Source organism: Canis lupus, chromosome 12, assembly GCF_003254725.2.
Source record: "Canis lupus dingo isolate Sandy chromosome 12, ASM325472v2, whole genome shotgun sequence".
Lineage (NCBI taxonomy): Eukaryota > Metazoa > Chordata > Mammalia > Carnivora > Canidae > Canis > Canis lupus.
This window is the reverse complement of record NC_064254.1, coordinates 2,098,424-2,124,839: the sequence shown is the minus strand read 5'-3', so window position 1 is coordinate 2,124,839 and position 26,416 is coordinate 2,098,424. Positions and strand designations below refer to the sequence as shown.

Genomic DNA, 26,416 nt, shown 5'->3' with positions numbered 1-26,416 from the left:
TTAAATAATTGTTCTGTTAACTGAATGCCACTCTGTATCCTCTTCCTTCTTTTTCTTGCTTTATACAGCCTTGATGACTTCCTTTTTTGCTGCATCAGGCTTTCCTTTAGCTTGCTATGCAACAATATCCTTTTAGTATTTTTCCTTAGCAGTTAGCAATTAACAGCTTAGCAGTTCCTTTTATAAGACTGCTTGTCATCTGCAGCAGTGCTATTCCACATCTCTCACAGTTTCTTTGCATCATTACCAATGAATAGATCAGGATGTCCTTTGATATTTGAGTGATACTCAGAAAAAAAAACAGGAACAGGAAAAAGGCTGAGGGAGGCCTCTTGACTGAATTGGGATCCTTGAACTTCCTTTTTGTTTCTCCTTTAGAGGAGATATAAGTTTTAATTTCTCTTTCATAATGGGGCTTATCTGCCTTTGCCATGTCTTCAAATTTTCCTTTCTCTTTAGCAGACATGATCTTCCACTTCTCTGAGCACTTCTTTAAAAACTCTGAGAAGTTGACTGAAGTATCTAGGTGCTTCTTGTGCTCCTCCTGGCAAGTTTGGACAAAGAATGTGTATGATGACATTATCCTCTCAGCTTCTTAGGATCTCCTCTGCACGTGTTTAATTATTGTCTCAGTGAGGAATAGAACTGCCCAGTGCCATCTGGCTCTCACTTGCCCTGGAACTGTCTCTCTGGAGCTCATTGCACTGCAATGTCTGTGAGAGTGGGAGCCAGACACAGTATCTTTGTTATTTTTTTTCTTTTTATTTATTTATTTATTTATTTATTTATTTATTTATTTATTTATTTATTTTTTATTGGTGTTCAATTTACTAACATACAGAATAACCCCCAGTGCCCGTCACCCATTCACTCCCACCCCCCGCCCTCCTCCCCTTCCAACACCCCTAGTTCGTTTCCCAGAGTTAGCAGTCTTTACGTTCTGTCTCCCTTTCTGATATTTCCCACACATTTCTTCTCCCTTCCCTTATATTCCCTTTCGCTATTATTTATACTCCCCAAATGAATGAGAACATATAATGTTTGTCCTTCACCGACTGACTTACTTCACTCAGCATAATACCCTCCAGTTCCATCCACGTTGAAGCAAATGGTGGGTATTTGTCATTTCTAATAGCTGAGTAATATTCCATTGTATACATAAACCACATCTTCTTTATCCATTCATCTTTCGTTGGACACCGAGGCTCCTTCCACAGTTTGGCTATCGTGGCCATTGCTGCTATAAACATCGGGGTGCAGGTGTCCCGGCGTTTCACTGCATCTGTATCTTTGGGGTAAATCCCCAGCAGTGCAATTGCTGGGTCGTAGGGCAGGTATATTTTTAATTGTTTGAGGAACCTCCACACAGTCTTCCAGAGTGGCTGCACCAGTTCACATTCCCACCAACAGTGTATGAGGGTTCCCTATTCTCCACATCCTCTCCAACATTTGTTGTTTCCTGCCTTGTTAATTTTCCCCATTCTCACTGGTGTGAGGTGGTATCTCATTGCGGTTTTGATTTGTATTTCCCTGATGGCAAGTGATGCAGAGCATTTTCTCATGTGCATGTTGGCCATGTCTATGTCTTCCTCTGTGAGATTTCTGTTCATGTCTTTTGCCCATTTCATGATTGGATTGTTTGTTTCTTTGCTGTTGAGTTTAATAAGTTCTTTATAGATCTTGGAAACTAGCCCTTTATCTGATATGTCATTTGCAAATATCTTCTCCCATTCTGTAGGTTGTCTTTGAGTTTTGTTGACTGTATCCTTTGCTGTGCAAAAGCTTCTTATCTTGATGAAGTCCCAATAGTTCATTTTTGCTTTTGTTTCTTTTGCCTTCGTGGATGTATCTTGCAAGAAGTTACTATGGCCGATTCAAAAAGGGTGTTGCCTGTGTTCTTCTCTAGGATTTTGATGGAATCTTGTCTCACATTTAGATCTTTCACCCATTATGAGTTTATCTTTGTGTCTGGTGCAAAGAGTGGTCTAGTTTCATTCTTCTGCATGTGGATGTCCAATTTTCCCAGCACCATTTATTGAAGAGACTGTCTTACTTCCAATGGATAGTCTTTCCTCCTTTATCGAATATTAGTTGACCATAAAGTTCAGGGTCCACTTCTGGATTCTCTATTCTGTTCCATTGATCTATGTGTCTGTTTTTGTGCCAGTACCACACTGTCTTGATGACCACAGCTTTGAAGTACAACCTGAAATCTGGCATTGTGATGCCCCCACATATGGTTTTCTTTTTTAAAATTCCCCTGGCTATTCGGGGTCTTTTCTGATTCCACACAAATCTTAAAATAATTTGTTCTAACTCTCTGAAGAAAGTCCATGGTATTTTGATAGGGATTGCATTAAACGTGTATATTGCCCTGGGTAACATTGACATTTTCACAATATTAATGCTGCCAATCCATGAGCATGGAATATTTTTCCATCTCTTTGTGTCTTCCTCAATTTCTTTCAGAAGTGTTCTATAGTTTTGAGGGTATAGATCCTTTCCCTCTTTGGTTAGGTTTATTCCTAGGTATCTTATGCTTTTGGGTGCAATTGTAAATGGGATTGACTCCTTAATTTCTCTTTCTTCAGTCTCATTGTTAGTGTATAGAAATGCCACTGACTTCTGGGCATTGATTTTGTATCCTGCCACGCTACCGAATTGCTGTATGAGTTCTAGCAATCTTGGGATGGAGACTTTTGGGTTTTCTATGTAGAGTATCATGTCATCGGCGAAGAGGGAGAGTTTGACTTCTTCTTTGCCAATTTGAATGCCTTTAATGTCTTTTTGTTGTCTGATTGCTGAGGCTAGGACTTCCAGTACTATGTTGAACAGCAGTGGTGAGAGTGGACATCCCTGTCTTGTTTCTGATCTTAGGGGAAAGGCTCCCAGTGCTTCCCCATTGAGAATGATATTTGCTGTGGGCTTTTCATAGATGGCTTTTAAGATGTCGAGGAATGTTCCCTCTATCCCTACACTCTGAAGAGTTTTGATCAGGAATGGATGCTGTATTTTGTCAAATGCTTTCTCTGCATCCAATGAGAGGATCATATGGTTCTTGATTTTTCTCTTGCTGATATGATGAATCACATTGATTGTTTTACGGGTGTTGAACCAGCCTTGTGTCCCAGGGATAAATCCTACTTGATCATGGTGAATAATTTTTTTAATGTACTGTTGGATCCTATTGGCCAGTATCTTGTTGAGAATTTTTGCATCCATGTTCATCAGGGATATTGGTCTGTAATTCTCCTTTTTGGTGGGGTCTTTGTCTGGTTTTGGAAGTAAGGTGATGCTGGCCTCATAGAACGAATTTGGAAGTACTCCATCTCTTTCTATCTTTCCAAACAGCTTTAGGAGAATAGGTATGGTTTCTTCTTTAAACGTTTGATACAATTCCCCTGGGAAGCCATCTGGCCCTGGACTCTTGTGTCTTGGGAGGTTTTTGATGACTGCTTCAATTTCCTCCCTGGTTATTGGCCTGTTCAGGTTTTCTATTTCTTCCTGTTCCAGTTTTGGTAGTTTGTGGCTTTTCAGGAATGTGTCCATTTCTTCTAGATTACCTAATTTATTGGCGTATAGCTGTTCATAATATGTTTTTATAATCGTTTGTATTTCCTTGGTGTTGGTAGTGATCTCTACTTTCTCATTCATGATTTTATTAATTTGAGTCTTCTCTCTCTTCTTTTTAATAAGGCTGGCTAATGGTTTATCTATCTTGTTAATTCTTTCAAAGAACCAATTCCTGGTTTTGTTGATCTGTTCCACAGTTCTTCTGGTCTCGATTTCGTTGAGTTCTGCTCGAATCTTTATTAACTCCCTTCTTCTCTTGGGTGTAGGATCTATTTGCTGTTTTTTCTGTAGCTCCTTTATGTGTAAGGTTAGCTTTTGTATTTTAGTTCTTTCCAGTTTTTGAATGGATGCTTGTATTGCGATGTATTTCCCCCTTAGGACTGCTTTTGCTGCATCCCAAAGATTTTGAATGGTTGTATCTTCATTCTCATTAGTTTCCATGAATCTTTTTAATTCTTCCTTAATTTCCTGGTTGACCCTTTTATCTTTTAGCAGGATGGTCCTTCACCTCCACGTGTTTGAGGTCCTTCCAAACTTCTTGTTGTGATTTAGTTCTAATTTCAAGGCATTATGGTCTGAGAATATGCAGGGGACAATCCCAATCTTTTGGTATCGGTTCAGACCCGATTTGTGACCCAATATGTGGTCTATTCTGGAGAAAGTTCCATGTGCGCTTGAGAAGAATGTGTATTCAGTTGAGTTTGGATGTAAAGTTCTGTAGATATCTGTGAAATCCATCTGGTCCAGTGTATCATTCAAAGCTCTCGTTTCTTTGGAGATGTTGTGCTTAGAAGACCTATCGAGTATAGAAAGAGCTAGATTGAAGTCACCAAGTATAAGTGTATTATTATCTAAGTATTTCTTCACTTTGGTTAATAATTGATTGATATATTTGCCAGCTCCCACATTCGGGGCATATATATTGAGGATTGTTAAGTCCTCTTGTTGAATAGATCCTTTAAGTATGATATAGTGTCCCTCTTCATCTCTCACTACAGTCTTTGGGGTAAATTTTAGTTTATCTGATATAAGGATGGCTACCCCTGCTTTCTTTTGAGGACCATTCGAATGGTAAATGGTTCTCCAACCTTTTATTTTCAGGCTGTAGGTGTCCTTCTGTCTAAAATGAGTCTCTTGTAGACAGCAAATAGATGGGTCCTGCTTTTTTATCCAGTCTGAAACCCTGCGCCTTTTGATGGGGTCATTAAGCCCGTTCACATTCAGAGTTACTATTGAGAGATATGAGTTTAGTGTCATCATGATATCTATTCAGTCCTTGTTTTTGGTGACTGTTCCACTGAACTTCTTCTTAAAGGGGAATATTAAGAGTCCCCCTTAAAATTTCTTGCAGAGCTGGTTTGGAGGTCACATATTCTTTCAGTTCCTTCCTGTCTTGGAAGTTGTTTATCTCTGCTTCCATTTTGAATGAGAGCCTTGCTGGATAAAGTATTCTTGGTTGCATGTTCTTCTCATTTAGGACCCTGAATATATCCTGCCAGCCCTTTCTGGCCTGCCAGGTCTCTGTGGAGAGGTCTGCTGTTACCCTGATATTCCTCCCCATAAAAGTCAGGATTTCTTGTCTCTTGCTGCTTTAAGGATCTTCTCTTTATCTTTGGAATTTGCAAGCTTCACTATTAAATGTCGAGGTGTTGAACGGTTTTTATTGATTTTAGGGGGGGGGATCTCTCTATTTCCTGGATCTGAATGCCTGTTTCCCTTCCCAGATTAGGAAAGTTTTCAGCTAGAATTTGTTCAAATACATATTCTGGCCCTCTGTCCCTTTCGGCGCCCTCGGGAACCCCAATTAAACGTAGGTTTTTCTTTCTCAGGCAGTTGTTTATTTCCCTTAATCTATCCTCATGGTCTTTTAATTGTTTGTCTCTTTTTTCCTCAGTTTCCCTCTTTGCTATCAACTTGTCTTCTAGGTCACTCACTCGTTCTTCCACCTCGTTAACCCTCGTCGTTAGGACTTCTAGTTTGGATTGCATCTCATTCAATTGATTTTTAATTTCTGCCTGATTAGCTCTAAATTCTGCAGTCATGAAGTCTCTTGAGTCCTTTATACTTTTTTCTAGAGCCACCAGTAGCTGTATAATAGTGCTTCTGAATTGGCTTTCTGACATTGAATTGTAATCCAGATTTTGTAACTCTGTGGGAGAGAGGACTGTTTCTGATTGTTTCTTTTGAGGTGAGGTTTTCCTTCTAGTCATTTTGCTCAGTGCAGAGTGGCCAAAAGCAAGTTGTATTGGGAAAAAGAGAAAAAGAGAGGAGAGAAAGAAGGAAAGAAAAGAGAAAGAGAAAAAAAAGGGAAGAAAAAAAAACGAAAAAATAAAAGAGAGAAGAAAAAGAGAAAGAAAAAGAAAGGAGAAAAAAAAGGGGGTGGGGAAGGAAACAAATCAAAAAGCAAAACAAAACAAAACAAAACAAAACAAAAAAAACAAACAAAACAAAACAAAACAAAAGAACCACCGGGGAGTATCTTCTGATTCTGTGTACTTTAAGTCCCTTGGCTTCTCCTGGAAGTTGTCAGTCTAGCTGGTGTTCTGGGGGAGGGGCCTGTTGTGCTGATTTTCAGGTGTTAGCAGTTGGGGGAGCTGCTGTGCCCCTGCCTGGTGCAGGGCTCAGTGGGGGTTGTTTACCCCGTGAGGCCGCAGGAGGAACAGCCCCAGTGGCGGGGCAGCTCTGGAAACCTGGATTCAGCTCCGGCAGGAACTCCGTCTGCAGGGCCTGGAGGCTCCGGGGCTGGGACGCTGATCTGCTCAGCTCGGGGCAGGAGCGTCCTTGGGGTCCTGGGCCCTCCCGGCCTCTACCTGTCCCGGGGGAGGCCGGATCCTGGGCTGTGTCCCGGCGCCCTGTGCTCCGGAGCCTGCGCTGGTGGATTCGCGCTCCCGCCCCGCAGCCCCCTCCGCGGAGCTGCCACCCGAGCCCCACCGAGGTGCTCCTGGAACCGCGCAGCCCCCTCCGCACGGAGCCTCTTCCTCTGCCCGAGCCCCTCCGAGCTGCTCCCGGGGCCGCGCAGCCCCCTCCGCACGGAGCCTCTTCCTCTGCCCGAGCCCCTCCGAGCTGCTCCCGCCCCGCAGCCCCCTCCGCGGAGCCGCCGCCCGAACCCCTCCGAGCTGCTCCGGGTCCCGCCGGGTCCCGCGGTGCGCGCTGCAGCCCTTAGGGAGCTCGGCGCACTCTCCTGGGCGCGCAGTTGCTCTGTTTCTGTCCCGGGGAACCCGAGGGCATCCCCGCCCTCCTGGGTCCTGCTCCAACTCCCCACGAGCCCCTTTCCGCCCGGGAAGGTCGGTGCAGCTCCTGCTCCTCCGGGACGGGGCTCTCCTGTCCTGGGGACACTCGCCCCGGCCTCAGCCCGGCTCCTCGCGGGCCCCTCCCCCTTGGAGGCCTTTGTTTCTTTATTTCTTTTTCCGCGTCTTCCTACCTTGATAGAAGCGCGAACTCTTCTCACTGTTGCATTCCAGGTGTTCTCTCTTTAATTCTCAGGCCGAATTCATAGATTTTCAGGATGATTGGAAGGTTTTCTAGGTAATTTGGTGGAGACAGGTGATTTGGGGACCCTACTCTTCCGCCGTCTTGCTCCTCCCCTGTTATTTTTTTTCAAGATTGTTTTAGTTACTTGGTATTTCTTGAAATCACATAAACCTTAAGATGGCAATGATTTTTTTTCTTTTCATACTTTAAAAATATTATTCCTCTCATACCTGGTTTACACTATTTTAAGTAAGAAATCTGCTTCCATTTTTATATTCATTCCACTTTATATAATGTTACTTTTTTCTCTGGCCTCTAAGATTTTTTTTTTTTTTTTTTTTTTTTTGTCATTGGTTTTGAGAAATTTGCTTTTGATGTGATTTGGTTTAGTTTTCTTTGTTTTTAGTATTGGTAGAGATACAAATCTTTGGATTTGTTTTGCATCAAATATGAGAAAAATTTGGGACATTATTTCTTCAAATCAGACATTCTGGACCATTTGAATTATATCACAGCTCACTGATGCATTCTTTATTTTTTTCCCCAACTTCCTATCTTCTCAGTATCTCATTTTGGATTGATTCTGTCTTTGAACTCACTAATCTTTTCTTCTGCAATGCCTAACCTGCAGCTAATCCTATCTAGTATAGTTTTCATGCCAAACATTTTAGTTATCCTGTCTAGAATTTTGATTTGAGTCTTTTAACATATACTTTCCATGTTTCTACTTAACATGGTCAATCTTTCCTCTAGCTTGTTGAACATATGAAATATAGTTATATTTATTTTTAATGTATCTACTAACTCTCTCATCTATGTCATTTCTGGTTATACTTGTCTACTGATTGAATTTTCTCCTATTTCTGGGTCATATTTTCTTGTTTCTTTGCATGGCTGGTAATTTTCAATTGGATGTCAAACACTGGGAATTTCCCTTATTAGATGATAGATATTTTTGCATTCCATAAGTAGTTTTGAGGTTTGTTCTAAAACACAGTTTCTTGGTATGATTTGATCCTTTTGGGTATTGTTTTAGGATTGTTAGGCAGAATCTGAAACTATTTTTAGTGTAGAGCTAAATTCTCCCCACTACTAAAGTAAAATTGTCCTCAGTACTCTACCTGATGTCTTGAGTTGTGAGGTTTTTCACTTTAACTGTTGGAAACTAGGACTATTCTGGACCTTGTGTGGATTCCATTGACTGTTCCCCCAATTCTTCCCAGGTGATTCCTTCTCCAACCTTGGGTAGTTTCATCTATATACACTGTTCAGTGCTCACATGGAGACTTAAGGGGAGCACTCTATAGATCTCTGTGATATTCTTTCCCTCTGCTTGTACAGTTATTTCTTCTCTGGCACTTTGCAAACCCTAGCCACTTTGGTTTCCCTGAATTCCTAAATTGATCTACAAGTCAGAAAGAAAGGTAGATTCTTCTGGGGTTCCTGGAAACTCTCTAGGAAGTCAGCTGGGACAATTGTAGGGCCTTCCTCACTTGTTTTCCATCTCTCAGTTATCATTGTCCTTTGATGTCTGATGCCCAATGTCTCAATAATCATTGTTTCATATATTTTATTCCGTTTTGTTGTTGTTTGAAACCCCTGTTACTCTTTCTTGATCCAAAGCAGAAATTTTATGTTTAAGTTTTGTTTGAGATTTCACTGAACTCATAGAACAATTTTGTGGCCATTTATATCTCTTTTAATAATAGGTATTTTAAACATAAATTTTGAACTTAAACATACTGAAGTTTTGAGCCTTTTTCTTAGTATTTATTCAAGTGAAATAATTGTATATTTAGCAACTACAAAAAATTCCACAAATTATTGGCATTAATGAGTTTATTAATTATTTTTAATGAGTTTATTATTTTATTTTTTAATGAGTTTACCAAAATATATAAGAATACTATTCCTAAGTATTTTATGATGCTGATGATAATGTGAATTACATACCTTTTTAAATTGTATGTTCTGTATATTTTGGTTCTTAAATGCATTGGTTCTTAAATATATTCTTATATCTAATAATGTTGGTATAATATTATGTGCATGTTATATGATTTGTTACTTTTCTGACCTTTTCTTCAATTATTATACTCCTGGCTCCTTTACACCAGTCAAATCAGCCTCTTTCCATTCCTTAAAAACAGCAGGCATGTTCCTATCTTACAGACTTTGTTGTAGTTGTTTCCTCTGACTGGAAATTTCTTCTTCCAGAAATCCACTTAGATAACTCCCTGACCTCTCCTATTCTTACTCAGGTATTATCTTCTCTCAAAGCCCTGTTTGACCCACTCAAATTGAACCCCATTCTCTCTTGCAGCTGTCAATAGTCCCCACCTATTGCTAATATTTTCTTTTCCCTCAGTAGTTGTCACTTTCTAATGTGCTGTATTCCTGAGTTGTATGGTAATTTCACTAATGGTCCAAATTCTTCACCTTTCTCAATATGCATGCTCAGAAAAACTTATTCTCAAAACGGTTATATCATAAAGATGGAGAACAGTTTACCTATTGCCAGGAGTTAGGAGCTGGGAAAAGAATGAACATGAAAATATAGTATGGCTTTAAAGGGGTACCATGAGGGAAACCATTGTAGTGATGCAAAAGCTCTGTGTTGTGATTGAGCTGTTGGTTATATGAATTCACACACGTGATAAAATTGCATGGAACTACACACACGAATACAAGTGCAGGTGAAACTGGTGAAATCTGAATAAGATGTGAGGGGTGGTATCCATGGTAATTCCCTGGTTTTTACATTGTACTATGATAAATTCAAACACCAATGGTGGGGATATAAAATGGTGCAACCAGTTGGAAGTCAATTTGCCAATGTCTTACAAATTTAAGCTTTTTTCTCTGCTATGAGGTAGTAATTTCACTCATGATATTTACCCAAGCAAAATATAAACAAATACCCACAAAAGAGCTGTACAACAGTGTTAGGGCAGAATTACTCATAAAGGTCAAACACTAGAAATAACATAAATGTCATTAGGTAAATGGATAAACATTTGTCATATATTAACATAATGAAATAATACCAATAAAAAAAAACAATTTTCTGGTAGATTTAAAATTAAACAGTTATGGTGAATGAAATCAAAACAATATTTGCTTCAGGGTAGAGGAGTGGACTGGAAAGGGGCATAAGGAAGCTATCTGGAATGATAAAAATTCTCTTCCTTTTTGGGTTTGTAGAAACAGAGTTGTATATATCGGCCAAAACTCAAAAATCTAAGAATGTTATTTTAGATGTAACCTAAATCAATGAAATTACAATATCTAACTTGTTATATTTTTTATTGGAATCTTCCTACATCTTCAATTAAATAATATCTACTAAATTTATAAATATAGAGTAAATTTTAATAAAACCCATTACAGTGATCCTGGTTTTATAAATTTTGCATTCTTTCAACTGTAGTCATATATGTTAATTTTAATATTTGACACATAGAAGTTCAGAACTGTGTTCATTCCTAGTGAATTGAATTCTTAATATGGCCAAGTTCCCAAAGGGTGTTGCCTGTGTTCTCCTCTAAGGATTTTGGTGGATTCTTGTCTCATATTTAGGTATTTCACCCATTTTGAGTTTATCCTTGTGTATGGTGTAAGAGAATGGTCCAGTTTCATTCTTCTGCATGTGGATGTCCAATTTTCCCAGCACCATTTATTGAAGAGATTGTCCTTTTTCCAGTGGATAGTCTTCCCTGCTTTGTGGAATAATGACTGACCATAGAGTTGAGGGCCCATTTCTGGGTTCTCTATTTTGTCCCATTGATGTATGGGTCTGTTTTTGTGCTAGTACCACACTGTCTTGATGACCACAGTTTTGTAGTACAACCTGAAATCCGGCATTGTGATGCGTCCGGCCCTGGTTTTCTTTTTCAATATTCCCCTGGCTATTCGGGCTCTTTTCTGATTCCACACAAATCTTAAGATGATTTGTTCCAACTCTTTGAAGAAAATCTATGGTATTTTCATAGGGATTCATTGAACGTGTACATTGCCCTGGTTAGCATAGACATTTTTACTATATTAATTCTTCCAATCCATGAGCATGGAATATTTTTCCATCTCTTTGTGTCTTCCTCAATTTCTTTTAGAAGTGTTCTATAGTTTTTAGGATATAGAACCTTTACCTCTTTGGTTCAGTTTATTCCTAGGTATCTTATGCTTCTGGATGCAATTGTAAATGGGATTGACTCCTTAACTTCTCTTTCTTCAGTTTCATTGTTAGTGTATAGAAATGCCTCTGATTTCTGGGCATTGATTTTGTATCCTGCCACACGGACAAATTGCTGTATGAGTTCTAGCAATCTTGGGATGGAGTGTTTTGTGTTTTCTAGGTACAGTATCATGTCGTCTGCAAAGAGGGAGAGTTTGACTTCTTCTTTGCCAATTTGAATGCCTTTTATTTCTTTTGTTGCCTGATTGCTGAGGCTAGGACTTCTAGCACCATATTGAATAGCAGTGGTGAGAGCGGACATCCCTGTCGTGTTCCTGATCTTAGGGGAAAGGCTCCAGTGTTTCCCCATTGAGAATGGTATTTGCTGTGGGCTTTTCTTTTCGTAGATGCCTTTTAAGATGCTGAGGAATGTTCCCTCTATCCCTACACTCTGAAGAGTGTTGATCAGGAATGGATGCTGTATTTTGACAAATGCTTTCTCTGCATTTATTGATAGGGTCATATGGTTTTGTTTTTCTCTTGTTGATGTGATCAATCACATGGATTGTTTTATGAGTGTTGAACCAAACTTGCATCCCAGGGATAAATCCCACTTGGTCATGGTAAATAATCTTCCTAGTGTATTGTTGGATCCCATTGGCTAGGATCTTGTTGAGAATTTTTGCATCCATGTTCATCAGGGATATTGGTCTATAATTCTCCTTTTTGGTGGGGTCTTTGTCTGGCTTTGGAATTAAGGTGATGCTGGCCTCATAGAATGAGTTTGGATGTACTCTGTCCCTTTCTAACTTTCAGAACAGCTTTAGTAGAATAGGTATTGTTTCTTCTTTAAACATTTGCTAGAATTCCTCTGGGAAGCCATCTGGCCCTGGAGTCTTGTGTCTTGGGAGGTTTTTGATAACTGCTTCAATTTCCTCCCTGGTTATCAGCCTGTTCAGGTTTTCTATTTCTTCCTGTTCCGGTTTGGGTAGTTTGTGGTTTTCCAGAAATACATTCATTTCTTCTAGATTGCCTAATTTATTGGCATATAGGTATTCATAATACATTTTTAAAACCATTTGTATTTACTTGGTACTGGTTGTGATCTCCCTTCTTCATTCATGATTTTATTAATTAACGTTTTTCTCTTTTGTTTTTAATAAGGCTGGCTAGTGGTTTAATCTATCTTATTAATTCTTTCAAAGAACCAACTCCTGGTTTTGTTGATCTGTTCTACAGTTCTTCTGGTCTCTATTTCATTGAGTTCTACTCGAATCTTTATTAACTCTCTTCTTCTGCTGGGTGTAGGTTTTATTTGCTGTTCTTTCTCCAGTTCCTTTAGGTGCAAGGTTAGCTTGTGTACAACAACTTCCTAGATACATCTAAGAAGGCAAGGGAAACAAAAGCAAAAATGAACTATTGGAACTTAATCAAGGTAAAAAGCCTCTGCACAGCAAAAGAAACAGTCCACAGAACTAAAAGACAACCTACAGAATGGGAGAAGATATTTGCAAATGACCTATCAGATAAAGGGCTAGTATCCAAGATCTAAAAAGAACTTATGAAACTCAACAGCAAAGAAACAAACAATCCAATCATGAAATGGGCAAAAGACATGAACAGAAATCTCACAGAGGAAAACATAGACATGGCCAACAAGCACATGAGAAAATGCTCCGCATCCCTTGCCATCAGGGAAATACAAATCAAAACCACATTGAGATACCACCTCACACCAGTGAGAATGGGGAAAATTAACAAGACGGGAAACCACAAATGTTGAAGAGGATGTGGAGAAGGGAATCCTCTTGCACTGTTGGTGGGAATGTGAACTGCTATAGCCACTCAGGAAAACTGTGTGGAGGTTCCTCAAAGAGTTAAAAACAGACCTGCCCTACGACCCAGCAGTTGCACAGCTGGGGATTTATCCCAAAGATACAGCTGCAGTGAAATGCTGGGACACCTGCACCCCGATGTTTATAGCAGCAATGTCTAGCCAAACTGTGGAAGGAGCTTCAGTGTCCATCGACAGATGAATGGATAAAGAAGATGTGGTCTATGTATACAATGGAATATTACTCAGCCATTAGAAACATCACATACCCACCTCTTGCTTCAAAATGGATGGACCTGGAGGGTATTATGCTGAGTGAAGTAAGTCAATCAGAGAAGGACAAACATTATATGGTCTCATTCTTTTGGAGAATATAAAAAATAGTGAAAGGGAATAAAGGGGAAAGGAGAGAAAATGAGTGGGAAATATCAATGGGGGTGACAGAACATGAGAGACTCCTAACTCTGGGAAATGAACAAGGGGTGGTGGAAGGGAGGTGAGCGGGGGGACTGGGGTGACTGGATGACAGGCACTGAGCAGGGGCACTTGACAGGATGAGCACTGGGTGTTATGCTATATGTTGGCAAGTCAAACTCCAATAAAAAATACACACACAAAAAAATTCTTAATATGTCTTGTGTCTACTTATTTTTCAGAATGCCTTTGCCTTAATGATTAATTTGTTCCATTTACTTAATAAAGTTACAAATGGGGATCCCTGGGTGGCGCAGCGGTTTGGCGCCTGCCTTTGGCCCAGGGCGCGATCCCGGAGACCCAGGATCGAATCCCACATCGGGCTCCCGTTGCATGGAGCCTGCTTCTCCCTCTGCCTGTGTCTCTGCCTCTCTCTCTCTCTCTGTGTGACTATCATAAATAAATAAAAATTAAAAAAAATAATAAAGTTACAAATGCTTTACTTTGGTATGTAATATAACCATTTATAACTCTTGATATAATCCTTTTTTAAAACTCAAAAATAAGGTGAGAGATATTAAGAAGACCTAAATGCATGGATAAATATATTAAGATCATGATTTGCAAGATTCAAGATTTTTTTAAAAAAAGATTTTATTTATTTATTCATGGGAGACACACACACACACACACACACAGAAGCAGAGACATAGGCAGAGGGAGAAGCAGGCTCCCAGCGGGGAGCCTGATGTGGAACTCTATCCCGGATCCCAGAATCATGCCCTGAGCCAAAGGCAGACACTCAACCGCTGAGTCCACCCAGGTATCCCAGTATCAAGATATTTTAAATGTCAATCTAGCCCCCCAATGATATATAGTTTTTATTGCAATTTCATGTATAGTACAAAAATTTACAATACTCCAACTGTGAAATTTTGGGGAATGCAAAGCATCTAGAATATCTAAAATAAATTTAAAAACCCAAAGACATCCAAATTAATTACTTATAATAAAGCTATAGTAATCTAGAAATTGTGGCACTAATGTAAGAATCAGCAAACATATATATTTAATTGAAATTGTCACTCACATATATAATTATTTGAATTTTGACAAAGAAGCCAAAGCATTCCAGAGGAAAAAAAACATCTTTTCAATAAAATGTTCCCCCCAAATTTGGGTAGATATCTGTATTTTAAAAAATAAGAGTCCTCATCTCTGCTTCATATTATAGTCAACAATACTTTTAAAAATCAGAGTCATAAGAATAAAAGCAATTAGAAATCCAAGCATAAACGCTTAAGACATAACATTTTTAGAGTATATATAAGTACATATCTTTCTTTATAACTTAAAATAGGCAAACACATTCTAACAATTTCCAGATATAAAATCACAGAAGATAAAATGATAAATTAAACTTAATAAAAATTTAAACTTCTTGCACATCAAAAGACACAAAATAAAATAAGTATGCAAACCACAGATTGAGAGAAAAGAGTTTCAAAATATATAACTGATAAAATACTTATATCCAAAGATAAAGATTTCTACAGCATACACAATTTAAAAACAGATGACTTGATAAAAATCGGCTGAGTTTTAAAAAGATATTTCAAAAAATAAGATATCCAAATTGCCAACATGTACAAAAAGTCATGTTCAACTTTATTAGTCATCTAAGAAATGTTAATTCAAAGCAGAATACAATCACCAGGAAGAATAAAATTGGCAAAAATAAAAAAAGTCTAACGAGATCTTATATATTTTGTAGGGAGTGTGAAATGGAACTTTGGAAAAACTGGTTCTTTGGAATAAGATATAGGAGTTTCTTTTAAATTATATCCATAAACCTGAAGTCTAACCCAGCAATTCCATTCCTCGGTTATTCTCAAAGTAATTTTTTTTTAAATCTACAAAATGACATGAGAGTTGATTATGTGCATCATTTATGTGCTTTCAGAGATAACACAATTGGTAGCTTGAAGCTGACCATGGTGAAAGTATTTGTGTCACAGAAATCAGTAGATACTACAGAGCAGACCTGATTTTTCTCACGAAGTCATCAAATGTAAATTTAACATCATAAGAAAAAAATTGTATACAATGGAATATTCCTCAGCCATTAGAAAAGACAAATACCCACCATGTGCTTCGACGTGGATGGAACTGGAGGGTATTATGCTGAATGAAATCAGTCAATCGGAGAAGGACAAACATTATATGGTCTCATTCATTTGGGGAATATAAAAAATAGTGAAAGGGAATAAAGGGGAAAGGAGAAAAAATGAGTGGGAAATATGAGGGAGGGAGACAGAACATGAGAGACACCTAACTCTGGGAAACGAACTAGGGGTGGTGGAAGGGGAGGTGGGCCGGTGGTGGGGGTGACTGGGTGACCGGCACTGACGGGGGCACTTGATGGGATGAGCACTGGGTGTTATTCTATATGTTGGCAAATTGAACACCAAATAAAAAATAAATTTATTAAAAAAAAGAAAAAATTGAAAACAAATCAATAATTATAGTTAATTATATGAGTACTGAAGTTTTTTATTAGTGATGTCAAACTGAATGGATTGATAAATGAATGGATAGAAGGATGCAGAGTTAATAAACAAATGGAGTTAAATGTTAACGATAGAAATTAGATTGTGAGTATATAGATATTTACTGCAAAATTCTTGATCTTTGCCAGATTTACAATCTTTTAATTAAATATGTTTTGGGGGATGCCTGGGTGGCTTGGTGGTTGAGCATCTACTTTCAGCTCAGGGTGTGATCTCAAGGTCCCAGTATCGAGTCCCACTTCGGGCTCCCTGCATGGAGCCCGCTTCTCCCTCTGCCTCTGCCTCTGCCTCTCTCTCTCTCTCATGAATAAATAAAATTTTTAAAAAATATGTTTTGGGGAAATATAACAATGCAGAGTTACTACAAAATTAATAAAGATAAAAACTTTTCTTAAAAAGGAAAAGTATGGCTGTGCAGGGCGTGTTTGTGTTGGAAATATGTTTCCATGCCTTGTTCCCCAATTTAGAGATAGTTAAGATTTTGAATACTATGCTATGAATATTGGTTGAATTTTGAATCACAAGAATCTATAAATTTGAGGAATATTTCTTCATATTTGATTATCTTTAAGTAGGAAAACAGCCTAGTCAGGCTAATAATTTAAAATTTTATTGTGCCTATAGGGCTAAATATAGTATAATACTGTGAGGTAAAATGCCATTGAAAAGTAAAGATATGGGTCACCTGGGTGGGTCAGTGGTTGAGCGTCTGCCTTTGGCTCAGGTTGCAGCTCAGGGTCCTGGGATTTACTCTTGCATTAGGCTCCCCGAAGAGAACCTGTTTTCCCTCTGCCTATGTGTCTGCCTCTCTCTGTGTCTCTCATGAATGAATAAATAAAATCTTTTAAAAAATGAGTAAAGTCACTCATGTGACTTTGTGGTACTTTGTGGTACTTTGTTATAGGAGTCCTGAGAAAATTGTAGAGCCATGTCTTTCTGGACATGAGGGGGCGAAGAGAGTATGGTTGCTCTGCAACCTCAATTCTTTGATGACTAGAAGAAAAGTAATTGGTTGTTCAACTTTTCTTGTAGTGATAATTTACAATTATTTACATATGGGATTAAAATGGAAAGTGTACAATTTTGGTCATTTACTATTACTTCTTATTAACACAAATCAAACTTTCTTAGAGAAGTACTAATTCTAGACCTGGAGAAGGCAATGTATAAAGTTTGAGGAATGGGATGTATATAGTCTTGTTTTTTTTTTTAGATTGTATTTATTTATTCATGAGAGACACACAGAGAGAGAGGCAGAGACACAGGCAGAGGGGAGAGGCAGGCTCCATGCAGGGAGCCCGACCTGGGACTCCATCCCAGGTCCCCAGGATCAGGCGCTGGGCTGAAGGCGGTGCTAAACCACTGAGCCCCCCGGGCTGCCCCTATATAGTCTTTCAAAAGCTCCCATATGGCTCTGAGAATCTGCACAGCTATGTTGTAGGCTCAGCTAGAGACTCTGTATAGTTGTGTGTATGCTCAGAAAAGACCTGAAAACAATCTTGATCTTTCACTTATTGCTGACCCTGATGCAAGCAGAAAGTGAAAACAAGGCGTGCTGTAAACTGCCTGCCTGAGCACTTAATGTACATGTACAGCCTCAATATACACATACAGCTCCTTGTCAAAGACTGGGATTTCTTTTTGGTGCCAAAAATGTTCTCTGTTCAATCATTAGCTAATGACCAAGCAAGCTGAATGAGATTTCAATGGCTACAGCAAACAAACAAAAATGTAAATTTGAGGAATTAGGCTTTAAAAAAAGTCTTTAAATAAACATACAAGCAGCAACAACATTTCTAGAGTTGAAACATCACAATATTTCAAATATCTAGTTTTCTTTCTTTTTTAAAAAATTTGTTGAAATTCAATTTACCAGCATATAACACCCAGTGCTCATCTCATCATGTGCCTTCCCTAATGCCCATCACCTAGTTACCCCATCCCCCCACCCACCTCCCTTTTTGCAACCCTTTGTTTCCAAGAGTTAGGAGTCTCTCATGGTTTGTCTTCCTCTCTAATTTTTTGCACTTAGTTTCCCCATTCTCTTATGGTCCCCTTCACTAGAAATGTCTAGTTTTCAACAAAAGAGTCATGAAGCAAGCAATGAAGCAGAAAGCATTGTTAATACATAGGGGAAAAAATAAATAGCAATTGTTCCTGAGGAAGTCCAGATATTGTACTTGGCAGATAAAAACCTTATTTTTTTTCCTTTAGAATTATTTTATTAAATCATAAATGTGCAATAGCTTCTTAACTCTACACATGTATTCACTTTTTTAAAAAAGGAAAAATATTGTATCTTATTACACCATGATTCTGGCTAATAGCTTTTCAAAACTTTAAGAAAAACCTTAAAAAAGGTTTTACATACATACAAAAACCAATCAATATAATACACGATATTAAGAGAATGATGAGAAAAAACACATTATCACCTCAAAGGAAGAAAAAAAATGACAAAATCCAATGTCTTTTCCTAATTAAAAAACAAAACACTTAACACACTAGAAGGGAATGTTTTCAACTAATGAAGGCCATTTATGAAAATAATATCATAATAAATAATGAAAATATCTAATCTTTCCTCTAAGTTCAGGAACAAAACGGATATCCACACTTACCACTTCTATTCACTGGAGATCTAGACAGAGACCAAAAACAAACAAACAAACAAACAAACTGCATGTATTCAAATGACTAAATGAACAATTGCAACTAAAATGTTTTATGAGTCTATAAAGTCCAAAGTCCAGAGTACCCTTGCTTCTGGAATAAGTCCATATTCCACCTAGCTACAGAGAGCAGTGTTAAGATACCTTCATGCTACTGGTGCATGTGACTGAGCTTCTGTCTAATCCAGGATTTTGCCCTGGGTGGTAAAATCACTCATTTCTGTGCTTGTATAAGGAACACAAAGACATTTCAGAATCCTGCCAACACAGCTCAGAATAGAGTTGGGAATTTCCTTTAGATTACAATTGAACGACCTGAAAAGAACTCCTTCCTGAAATGGTGACTCAGCAAATAGGTCAAGATACAAATTTATGTATGAATAATGAGACACAAAATAGTAAGTTTTACTTGTTTACTGCTATTATTATTTGTGTGTGTGTGTGTGTGTGTGTGTATAAGTCCACATGTCTAATGTTCCTAAGAAAAGTATTTGAGCCACAAAGATAGAGCAGACACCAGGGTGCAATAGCTAAGAGTTGAATCTATTATTCTGTCAGGTCTGGTCAACCTGACATCTCTTTTCTTCTCACTCCATAATTATAAATGGTCCCAAAGTTCTCAGTTTGATAACCTCTCTCATTAGATATTTCTTTCCAATAAGAAGAAAGATTCTCCTTTTTCATTTTCACCCATGCACTCTAATTTTGGAGAATCTCTGTGTCCCTATATTTTTCTCTTCTATCAGTAATGCTCCCAGGTGAGATGTTTTCTATGTAGTTTAAATTTTGCTGTACTCTCTAACCTCACAATTCCAACTCCTAGCTCACTTCAATCCATCCTTTTCTATATGTCATTAGAATGTCATTTATTTCAAAAATATGTCCAAGAATTAGCATTTAATATATGTGATATTTACATTCTAAAAGTTGAAAAAGATGACACAATAGGATTAAAAACTGATACTCTCATACTGGCCACTCTGTGTAATAATGAAATAAAAGCTTTTTTAAAGAAACATATTGCTGTAGAATTCTAAAAGGCTATTAATATTCATAGTGAATGAATTTTAAGGTGCACCAACTAGGGGTCTTAGGACTAGAGTAGGATCCAACCTATACTGATTATAATTCTGATTCATAGTAAGTACTTTAAAAATTGATATTTACTAAGACTGTCAATACGTGAGTAACTTTTTATGGTTGGGAAAATAATCAAGGACTGTCCAGATGCAAAATGGAAATTGTTCACCAGTGGAGTATCATTCAAGTTATTACTTGCATAAGATTTATATTATACTCTAAAAATGCTTCTTGCAAGAATATGGCATTGGACTACTTTGATGTTTACTTTCCATTTTTATTTGCTTTATAATATTTAAAAAAAGTGTTTCCCCTTTCCACAATAAGCTGTGTGAAACATAGTTGTGTACAATTTCTCCTATGTTTTCTTGTTTTATATACAAGACCATGTCTTACACAGAGGCATTTTTGCTACTATTGACTAACCTATTTAGAATTTTAGGCAAATATAACAGAATAGGAAATATAGTTTGTCATATTCTCTTTCTCAGTAATAATTCCATATCACTTTTGAAATTTAAGACAATTTTTCTCATTGTCTTAATTATGATTTTATGTATGTCATATATAATCCTTTGCTTAATGTCAAAGTAATATTCAGTAGTGGAAAAATATGAGGACAAAAATAAATAACTGGGTGATGGGCACTTGATGGGATGAGCACTGGGTGATATGCTATATATGTTGGCCAATTGAACTCCAATAAAAAAAAAGAGAGAGAGAGAGAGAGAATGAGAGTTTGGGGGTGGGGAGATAAGAAACAATGTTTTATAGAAATACAAATCAAGTTACATTTCAAAAAAGAATGGAGTGGTAGACATACCTGCTGTAGAATATTTAAGGACATTGAAAAATGAGCAGCTGAGTTAGCAATAAGTCACTATTATTGATCTCTATGAGGGCATGTACAACAAATGGAGAATTAGTGTTACTATACATGACAGCTAAAACAAAAGCAAGTAGTCTGGTCTTCCTATTTTAGAGGAAGAAGATGAGATGCAACATCAAAAGTAACAATCCAAAGATGGCCAAAGTACTTAGGAGGACAGCCGGACAAAAGCCTTCTGCTCAAATAGTACCAATGGTGATTATGTACATAAATCCAAGCCTCCTTATCAGGCATTTGGCTGAGAAAAAAACAAAGATTTATCTCTAGCAAGAAGAAAGATGAAAATATAAAACAAAAATAAATGAGGATATAACAGAGTTGTATTATAATAGCCAGATCAATTGAGTAAGAATAACTATATCTCAGCTATTTAAATCCTTGTATTTATCTCATTTATTTAAGTCACTTGTCCTTAAAAAATTTTAAATCATCTGAATGACATATAGGACTACATGATGATCTTCAGCAGTATTTTCTGCAAAACCTTTTTGGTAGGTAATCATTTCTTTTTCTTTTTTTAATTGAAAAATAGTAAAGACATAAAGTTAGTTTCAGATATACAATATAAAGATTCAACAATTTGATACATTTCTCAGTACTCAAGATAAGTGTGCTTTTCACTGGGTATTGTAAATGATGAATCACTGAATTCTTCTGAAATTATATTACACTATATGTTAACTAGTTAGAATTTAAATAAAAAGTTGAAACATTAAAAAAAATGTGCTCATAACCCCTTTATCTATTTCACCCTTTCCCCCATAAATCACCCCTGCAGCAACCACTACTGTGTTCCCTATATTTAAGAGTCTGTTTATCTATCTTTTTTCATTATTTATTCATTTGTTTTGTTTCTTAAATTCCACATATGAGTGAAATCATAACTTGTTCATATTTCTCTGACTGGTTTATTTCACTAAGCATTATACCCTGTAGGTCCACCCATGTTGTTGCAAATGACAAGATCTTGACCTTTTTATAGGTGAGCAATATTCCAAGATAGACAGATATCACGTTTTTATCCATTCATCTATCCATGGACACTTGGGTTACTTCCATATCTTGGCTATTGTAAATAATGCTGCAATAAACGTAGGGGTGTTTTCATATATCTTTTCTATTACTATTTTCATTTTCCTTGGGTAAATATCCAATAGTATAATTACTGGATCATAGGGTAGTTCTGTTTTTAATGCTTTTTTAAAAGATTTTATTTATTTATTCATCAGAGACAGAGAAAGGCAGAGATGTAGGCAGAGGGAGAAGCAGGCTTCATGCAGGGAGCCCGATGTGTGATTCGATCCCAGGACTGCAGGATCATGCCCTGAGCCAAAGACAGATGGTGCAGATGCTGAGCCACCCAAGTGTCCCTATTTTTAATCTTTTGAGGAAAATCCATATGGTTTTACACAGTGGCTGCAGCAATTTAGTTCCCATCAATAGTTTACAAGGATTCTTTTTCCACATTCTTGTCAACACTTGCTATATCTTATCATTTTGATTTTAACTATTCTGACAGGTGTAGGTGATAGCCCATTGTGGTTTTGTTTTGCATTTTCACGATAATTAGTGATTTTGAGCATCTTTATATGTGTCTCTTGGCCATTTATGTCTTCTTTGGAAAAATGTCTGTTTAGGTCCTCTGAATATTTTTAAGTGAATTTTTTGGGGAAGGGGGGTGATGAGTTGTAGAAGTTCTTTTTTTAATTTATTTTTATTTAAAATCAATTAGTTAACATATAGTATTAGTTTCAGATGTAGAGTTCAGTAATTTATCAGTTGCGTATAAGTTCTTTATATATGTTGGATATTAGTCACTTATCATATATATTATTTGCAATGTCTCCTCCCCCTCAGTAGGTTGCCTTTTTGTTTTTAAAAAATATTTACTAAGTTTTTAATTCTAACTCCAACATCGTTAATATAGTGTTATATTAGTTTCAGGCGTACAAGGTAGTGATTCAACAATTGTATACTTTACCCAATGCTCATGATGATAAGTGTATTCTTAACCCCCATCATCTATTTCACTTATCCTCCCACCAATCTCCCCTTTGGTCACCCTCTGTTCTCTATAGTTAATAGTTTGTTTTTTGATTTGTCTTCCTTTTTGTTTGTTTGTTTTGTTTCTTAAATTCCACATATGAGTGGAATCATATGGTATTGTCTTTCTCTGACTGATTTATTTTGTTTAGCATTATACTCTCTAGATCTATTCACATTGTTGCAAATGACAAGATTCATTCCTTTTTATGGCTGAATAATATTCCCTTGTGTGAATGTATGTATGTGTGTGTATTTGGAGAAATGTATGTATATGTATATATACATAGATGTCTGTTCGTGTCTTCTGCACACTTTTTAACTGGATTTTATTGGGAGGGTGTTTTTTTTACTATGTATAATTTTTTATTGGAGTTTGATTTGCCAGCATATAGTATAATACCCAGTACTCAACCCTCAAGTGCCCGCCTCAGTGCCCATCACCCAGTCACCCCCAACGCCTTGCCCACCTCCCCTTCCACTACCCCTTGTTCGTTTCCCAGAGTTAGGAGTCTCTCCTGTTTTGTCATCCTCTCTGATTTTTCCCATTCATTTTCTCTCCTTTCCCCTATAATCCCTTTCACTACTTTTTATTTTCTCCGTATGAGTGAAACCATATGATTGCCCTTCTCTGATTGACTTACTTCACTTAGCATAATACCCTCCAGTTCCATCCACGTTGAAGCAAATGGTGGGTATGTGCATTTCTAATGGCTGAGGAATATTCCATTGTATACATAGACCACATTTTCTTTAACCATTCATCTTTTGATGGACACTGAGGCCATGTTAAAGTCTCCTAGTATAAGTGCATTATTATCTAAGAATGTCTTAACTTTGGTTATTAATTGATTGATATGCTTGACAGCTCCGATATTAGGGGCATAAATATTCATGATTGTTAGGTCCTCTTGTTGGATAGATTCTTTAAGTATGATAGAGTGTTCCTCTTCATCTCTTATTATACTCTTCGGGATAAACTTTAATTTATCTGATATGAGGATGGCTACCCCTGCTTTCTTTTGAGGACCATTTGAGTGGTAAATTGTTCTCCAACTTTCATTTTCAGGCTGGAGGTGTCCTTAGGTCTCAAATGAGTCTCTTGTAGACAGCAAATAGATGGGTCTTGCTTTTTTATCCAATCTGAAACCCTGCGGCTTTTGATGGGATCATTAAGCCCATTCACGTTCAGAGTTACTATTGAAAGATATGAATTTATTGTCATCATAATATCTATTCAGTCCCTGTTTTGTGGCTTATTTCTTTGGGTATCCTCTTTCTTTTACAGAGTCCCTCTTAATATTTCTTGCAGAGCTGGTTTGGAGGTCACATATTCTGTCAGTTTCTGCCTATCTTGGAAGCTGTTTATCTCTCCTTCTATTCTGAATGAGAGCCTTGCTGATAAAGTATTCTTGGCTGCAGGTTCTTCTCATTTAGGATCCTGAATATATCCTGCCAGCCCTTTCTGGCCTGCCAGGTCTCTGTGGAGAAGTCTGCTGTTAACCTAATACTTCTCCCCATAATTGTTAGGGATCTCTTGTCTCTTGATGTTTTAAGGATCTTTTCTTTATCTTTGGAATTTGCAAGTTTCACTATTAAATGTCAAGGTGTTGAACGGTTTTTATTGATTTTAGGGGGGGACCTCTCTATCTCCTGGATCTGAATGCCTGTTTCCCTTCCCATGTTAGGGAAGTTCTCAGCTATGATTTGTTCAAATACACTTTCTGGTCCTCTGTCTCTTTCAGCGCCCTCTGGAACCCCAATTAAATGTAGATTTTTCCTTCTGAAGCTGTCATTTATGTCCCTTAACCTTTCCTCATGGTCTTTTAATTGTTTTTCTCTTTTTTCCTCAGCCTCCTTCCTTGCCATCAACTTGTCTTCTATGTCACTCACTCCTTCCTCTATGTCATTAATCCTCCTTGTTAGGACTTCCAGTTTGGATTGCATCTCATTTAAATGATTTTTTAATTTTGGCATGATTAGATCTAAATTCTGCAGTCATGAAGTCTCTTGAATCCTTTATGCTTTTTTCCAGAGCCACCGGTAGCTTTATAATTGCTTCTGAATTGGCTTTCTGACATCAGATTGTAATCCAAATTCTGTAACTCTGTGGCAGAGAGTACTGTTTTTGATTCTTTCTTTTGTGGTGAGTTCTTCTTTCTAGGGAAAGAATCTGGTGTGAATTTTTAAAGTTCCCACTTCTGGGCTTTCCTGTCCCAGAGGCTTTCGCCACCCAGCGTTAGCCTAGCTCCTAGTGGGGGCCCCTCCCCCACTTGATTCTTTTTTTTTTTTTTTTTTTTCAATCTTCCTACCTTGTTAGAAGCAAAAACCCTTCTTTCTGTAGCATTCTAGCTGTTCTCTCTTTAAAACTCAGGCCAAATTCATAGGTTTTTCAGGATGATTTGAAAGTTATCTAGGTAAGTTGGTGGGGACAGGTGACTTGGGGACCCTCCTACTCTTCTGCCATCTTGCCCCGCCCAGTTTATGGTCATTTTAGTTTGAAGACATTCTTTTCTCTTGTCCTCTCCATGTTTTAAGTATGTTATTATATTTTATATCCTTTTTGTGAGTTTTTACTTATTTTTTATAGATATATGCATTTTTACTATTTTGTGTTTTCTACTTTTTTACTGTCACTTTTGGTCTCTCTTTTCCAATCACAGTCCCCTTTAATACCTCTTGCAGGAGTGGTTTAGTGGCCATGAACTCCTTTAGTTTTTGTTTGCCTGGGAAACTTTCTCTCTCCTTCTATTCTGAAGATACCCTTGCTGGATAGAGTATACTTGGCTACAGATTTTTCTCACTTAGCACTTTGAATATATCATGGCACTGCCTTCTGGCTTGGAAAGCTTCAGCTGAAAAATCTCCTGCTAGTCTTATGGGTTTTCCTTTCTATGTTACTTCTTCTTTTGTCTTGCTGCTTTAAAATTTTTTTCTTTATCACTATGTTTTGCCAGTTTAGTGACAATATGTGTTACTGTTGGTCTAACTCCTGTCGTGTTTGATGGCAGTTCTGCCATCAAGACCCAATTGTGCCTCTTGGGTCTGGATGTCTGTTTCCTTCCCCAGAATAGGGAAGGTATGAGCTATTAGCTCTTCAAATAAATGTTCTCCCTTTTCTCCCTCTTCTTGTTTTGAGACTCCTATAATATGAATGTTATTATGTTTGATGGAGTAACTGAATTCCTTAAGTCTATTCTCACTTTGCATAATTCTTTTCTCTCTTTTGTTCACCTTCATTATTTTCCATTATTTTGTCTTCTAGTCACTAATTTGTCCCTTTGCTTCTTCCAGCCTGTGTTCATTGAATCGAGTCTGTATCCAATATAATTGATTGCACTCTTCATCTCTGATCAACTTTTTTTAACCTCTTATATCTGTGGTAAGAATCTCCTTTTTGTCTTGTCTTCTATTCTTTTCTTAACCCCAGTGAGTATACTTGTACCACTTTAAATTCTCCATCAGGTATGTTATTATATCTGTTTTGCTCTGGATTTCTGGCTGTGACCTTATCTTGTCCTTTCATTTGGCATAAGTTTTTCCATCTTTGAATTTTGTCTAAGCCTCTCCCTTCTCTGTGTTAGAAATTATGTCTCCTGCTCCTGAAAATTTTGGCTTAATGAAGAAGAGATCACGTAGTGTCCAGGGCCTGGAGCTTAGGAAATGTCTCTTATATGTGCTTTGTGTGCTCTGTTA

At 37.5% G+C, this 26,416-nt stretch overlaps 1 pseudogene; it reads right to left on the bottom strand.

The window, feature by feature from the left end:
* On the bottom strand, positions 1-25,740 carry LOC112641844 (putative high mobility group protein B1-like 1; annotated as a pseudogene).
* Between the last annotated feature and the right edge of the window lie 676 nt (positions 25,741-26,416).